Genomic DNA, 6000 nt, shown 5'->3' with positions numbered 1-6000 from the left:
AAGCTCTTACTCTCAGAGAATTATGCTTCTTGGTGATTTCAACATCCATATTGACACCCCCACATCTAAACTGAGAATTGAATTTCCTGTCCTTACTGGACTGTTTTGACTTGACACATAACATGTTGATTTTCCAACCCATTCTGGCGGTCATATATTGGACCTGATCTGCACTTCTGGACTATCTGTTGCCAACATTTACAGCACTGATTTGGGACTCTCCGACCATAAAGCAGTATTTTTCACTGTCTCATTACCTATCCCACCTCTTACCTGTAAACGACAAATTTCTTACAGAAACCTTAAAAATATCTGTCCCTCTATCCTTTCTGGATCCATTTCTGATCTTTTACTGTCTGCACCTATTCCACCAACACTAGATAGTCTTGTTGACCACTATAACACAGCCCTTCACTCAGCATTAGATAAAACAGCTCCTTTAAAACATAAGGAGGTTTCCTTTAAACGCTCAGCTCCTTGGTATAACTCAGAATTGCGATCTATGAAAGCAGCTGGCCGACGCCTTGAGAGAATGTCACGTAAGACTGGCCTCACCGTGCACATCCAGGCTTTCTCTGACCACCAAAGAGCTTACAGAGAAGCACTAACTTCTGCCAAGAACACCCATTATGGCAGAATAATAGAAAGTGGCCATGATAACCCAAGGGTTTTGTTCTCTGTAGTTAATAAACTACTCGAACCCGCATCTGGTCCAACTACCTCTTCTACTGAAGTCTGTGAGGAATTCCTCCACTTTTTCTGTAACAAAATTAAAGATCTAAATAATTCAACTAACATAAATATATCATCTGTTTATATCTCTCCCTGTTTTCCCACTCCATCCAGCTCCTTCTCTAAGTTCTCACTAGTCACTTCTGCGTTTGTTAATAACCTGCTTTGTAAGATGAGGCCGACTACTTGTGTACTGGACCCCATCCCCACCACACTACTTAAATCCTGCCTTCATGCCATAATCCCGACTGTTGCAACAATAATAAACTCATCCCTTGACACTGGCTCCGTGCCGCTCACTTTTAAAATTGCTTCTGTAACCCCAATGTTAAAAAAGTCTGGCCTTGATGCTGACAATCTTAACAATTTCCAGCCTATTTCCCACTTACCTTTCCTGTCAAAAGTTCTTGAGCGTGTTGTAGCTTCCCAACTCACCAATTACCTAACCTCTAATAATTTGATGGAACCCTTTCAGTCTGGTTTCAGGGCGCGGCACAGCTGTGAAACTGCTCTGCTACGGGTAACCAATGATTGCTTATGGCAGCAGACTCTGGACAAACTAGCATATTAATTCTGTTAGACCTCAGTGCAGCATTTGACACAGTCAGACACGACATCCTACTGTCCAGAATGGAGAACATGCTGGGTATCTCTGGCACTGCCCTCCAGTGGTTGAAGTCCTATCTGACTGATAGGCCAGAGTTTGTTAGTCTTGGCAACAGCAGGTCCAACTCCGTGCCAGTCACACAAGGAGTCCCTCAGGGCTCTGTCCTTGGTCCTCTGCTTTTCTGTATTTATATGCTTCCCCTTGGCCATATTATCCGTAGTTATGGATTGGGTTATCATTTTTATGCAGATGATACCCAGCTCTACTTCAATGTTAAAAGTGGAACTTCATCAGAGCTTTCTCAGCTCACAACCTGCCTTAGTGAAATTAAAACCTGGATGGAGCAGAACTCTTTAAAATTAAATTGCAATAAAACTGAATTCCTGCAAATTGGGACTAAAATGCAACTTAATAAAATGAGCTCCTTCCCAGTCCATCTTGGCAGTGATCTCATCAGACCTGCCTCTACTGTAAAAAATCTTGGTGTCATTTTTGATTCCTCCCTCACTTATTCCGCCCACATAAATCACATTAAGAAACTTTCTTACTTTCACCTCCGTAACATATCCCGTGTTCACTCCTTCCTCTCCTTCTCTAATGCTGAGAAACTTGTCCCTGCTTTTATCACATCCCGCATCGATTATTGTAATTCCCTACTGGCAGGTGCCCCTTCTAATCTTCTATCACAGCTCCAGCTTATTCAAAACTCAGCTGCAAGAGTCCTTACTCGAACCAGCAGCAGCGAGCACATCACACCCATCCTGCTCTGTCTTCACTGGCTCCCTGTGTCCTACAGAATCGAATATAAAATCCTACTAATAACCTACAAAGCTTTAAATAACCTCGCACCAAACTACATCAGTGACCTCCTCCATCACTATATGCCTGCCCGCCCACTAAGGTCCTCTGATTCTGGTAATCTTGTTGTGCCCCTCACTAATCTACACTCTATGGGTGACAGGGCCCTTCAGCTGTATAGCGCCCAGACTCTGGAATGACCTACCGAAATTAATCAGGTCAGCTGACTCCATGAATTCTTTTAAAAAACAACTCAAAACTCATCTGTTCAGGAAGGCTTTTAGCTCTACTTGACTTTATTACCTTTCTCTCAGTTTACTTCTCTGTCAAGATGCCAATGTAACCTGTATGTGTGTGCTAGACCATCAATTATGTTGTCTGCTTTTTTTTTCAGAATTTACTGTCTTAATCTTCTTTTTTATTTATCTGGTTTGTACAATGCTATATACTGTATATTCTGCCGTTCTTTATTATATTCTGTAAGTGCCTTGAGCATGGGAAAGGCGCTATATAAATAAAATGTATTATTATTATTATTATTATAATATCAACAAGTTTTTTCAAAGAAGTATCGGGTGTGCTAATTGATAATATTCTTGACATAGTAAATTCGTCATTAGAGACAGGGGTCTTCCCAGACTGTCTTAAGACTGCTGTAGTTAAACCCCTACTTAAGAAAAATAATCTTGACCCCTCTGCTCTTGAAAATTTTAGACCCATCTCTAACCTGCCTTTCTTAAGTAAAATTCTAGAGAAGGCAGTCATTATGCAGTTAAATGACCACCTCAATAAACATGCTATTCTTGATAAGTTTCAGTCGGGTTTTAGAACAAATCACAGTACAGAAACTGCACTCGTTAAAGTAGTAAGATGACTTGCGGGTAAATGCAGAAGAGGCCATTTATCTGTTCTCATCCACTCAGATCTGAGTGCCCGCATTTGACACCATTGATCACAATATTCTTAGAAATCGCCTTAGTCAATGGGTGGGCCTCTCTGGCAGTGTCTTAAATTGGTTTGAATCCTATCCTGGTAGGGAGAAAATTCTTTGTTAGTTGTGGTAATTACAACTCAGAGACACATGATATCCTATATGGTGTTCCACAAGGCTTTATTTTGGGTCCGCTGCTTTTCTCAATCTACATGCTTCCGTTAGGTCTCGATTATCTCAGGGCACAATGTGAGCTACCACAACTATGCTGATGACACACAGCTGTATTTATCAACAGCACCTGATGACCTCGATTCTCTTGATTCACTAACACAATGTCTTACTTGTATTTCTGAATGGATGAATAGAAATTTTCTAAAGCTAAATAAAGAGAAAACTGAAATTTTAGTGATTGGCAATAATGGATACAATGAGGCTATCAGAAACAAACTGGATGCATTAGGATTAAAAGTCAAGACGGAGGTAAAAAGCTTAGGGATAACAATTGACTGTAATCTGAATTTTAAATCGCATATTCATCAGACCATCTAGGACAGCATTTTTTCACTTAAGAAATATAGCAAAAGTTAGACCTCTTATATCATTGAAAGATGCTGAGAAATTAGTTCACGCGTTTGTTTTCAGTCGACTAGATTACTGTAACGCACTCCTCTCAGGACCACCCAAAAAAGACATAAACCGTTTGCAACTAGTGCAGAATGCAGCTGCTAGAATCCTAACTAGGAAAAGAAAATCCGAGCACATTTCTCCAGTTTTGATGTCACTACACTGGTTACCTGTGTCATTCAGGATTGACTTTAAAATTCTGCTTATGGTTTATAAAGCATTAAATAATCTCGCCTCATCTTTTATATCGGAATGTCTGACATCTTATATTCCAAATCGTAACCTTAGATGCTCAAATGAGTGTCTCCTTAGAATTCCAAGAGCAAAACTTAAAAGAAGTGGTGAGGCGGCCTTCTGCTGTTATGCACCTAAAATCTGGAATAGCCTGCCAATAGGAATTCGCCAGGCTAATACAGTGGAACATTTTTAAAAAACTGCTAAAAACACATTATTTTAACATGGCTTTCTCATAACTTCACTTTAATTTAATCCTGATACTCTGTATATCCAATTCATTATAAAAACTATTCATGGTGGCTCCAAAATCTGTACTAACCCCTACTCTCTTCTGTTTCTTTTTCCGGTTTCTTTACTCAAAGTACCGTGATGTTCCAACATTGATGGATTAAAAGCCAGAAGTCTGTATGACCAATCATCATCAAGTCCTTCCGTGAGAACCTTAAATACAAAGAGGACTATTTCATTTTTGGTTAGGTAGAATGCCCAGAGTGAACTGGGTGGTCTCGTTGCCTGGAACCCCTGCAGATATTAATTTTTTCTCCAGCCATCTGGAGTTTTTTTTTTTTTTTTTTTTTGTCCTCACTGGCCATCGGACCTTACTCTTATTCTATGTTAACTAATGTTGTCTTATTCTAATTTCTTATTTTGTCTTTTATTTTTCTTTTCTTCATTATGTAAAGTACTTTGAGCTACATTTTTGTATGAAAATGTGCTATATAAATAAATGTTGTTGTATTCCTTTTTCAACTTCCAACATTTGATCCTTGGCTCTGCCCTCACTCTCCTCCTCTTCTTGATCTCCAACATCATCCTACAGACCAACATCCTATGCTGCCTAACTACATTTTCCCCTTCCACCAATTTCAATCTCTTTCAGATTGACCCTCCTGCATAGGATATAATGTACCAGTGTGCATCTTCCTCCACTCTTGTACATCACCCTATGTTCCTCCCTCTTCTTGAAATACGTATTCACCATAGCCATGTCCATCCTTTTCACAAAATCCACTATAATCAGGTCTTCTTTATTCCTGTCCTTGACACCATACCTACCCATCACCTGCTCATCTCCACTGTTCCCTTCATCAACATGTCAATTGAAATCCGTTCCAATCACCACTCTATGTCCATTAGGTAAACTGTCCATCACTTCATCCAGCTCACTCCAGAAATCTTCTTTCTCATCCATTGTACACCCAACTTTCGGGGCATATGCACTAAAAACATTCATCATCACAGCTTCAATTTCCAGCTTTATAATCATCACTCTGTCTGACACTCTTTTCACATCCAAATCACTCTTGACATACTGTATTTGAAATAGGTAAAGAGTGCACAGAGGATATAAGAAGAAGGGCACTACATAATAGATAGTACTTAATTGATCTGATTCTAGGACAATAATTGTAATATAAATGATTGTAATAGGAGAGTTTGACCTCCTGGTATCTTTTCACACTTAGTGTACGTTGGGGCAGCTTGTTGTCATTCTATCAATAATATGCTAACTGAAAACCCAACAAAGGGATAAAGAAAGAAAGTATTAATGAATTTAAAACTTTATCCAATACCAGAACAACTTCTTATTCCATTTGAATAATATGTTTGCAGATAAATGATTAATGGATGGATGAATATTTTATCTGTTTTATAAAGCTGTCTTCTCATTAACAAGCTCAGAAAGCTCTACATGCATAGTTAAAGCAAAATAAATGGTCATTTAATAAAAGCAGAAAATATTCTTCAAAATTAAAGTAGATAAATTTAAACACATTGAAGAAAGCTGAAAAATCAGTCTTAGTCATTTAAAATATTCTTTTCAGGTGGCAGAATGAATAGACTATAAAGTAACTTTAACAGGAATTTATTAAACTACTAAATGAACAAACTGAATCGATAAAAATCCATATCAACAACAACAATAACAACATTTATTTATATAACACATTTTCATACAAACAATGTAGCTCAAAGTGCTTTACAAGACATCAAAGTGAAAGTTACATTAAAAAAACAATTAAGATTAGGCAATAATATTAAACAATAAGAAACAAAAGAAAAAAGG

Source organism: Erpetoichthys calabaricus, chromosome 5, assembly GCF_900747795.2.
Source record: "Erpetoichthys calabaricus chromosome 5, fErpCal1.3, whole genome shotgun sequence".
Taxonomy (NCBI): Eukaryota; Metazoa; Chordata; class Cladistia; order Polypteriformes; family Polypteridae; genus Erpetoichthys; species Erpetoichthys calabaricus.
Note: the sequence above shows the minus strand (reverse complement) of the source record.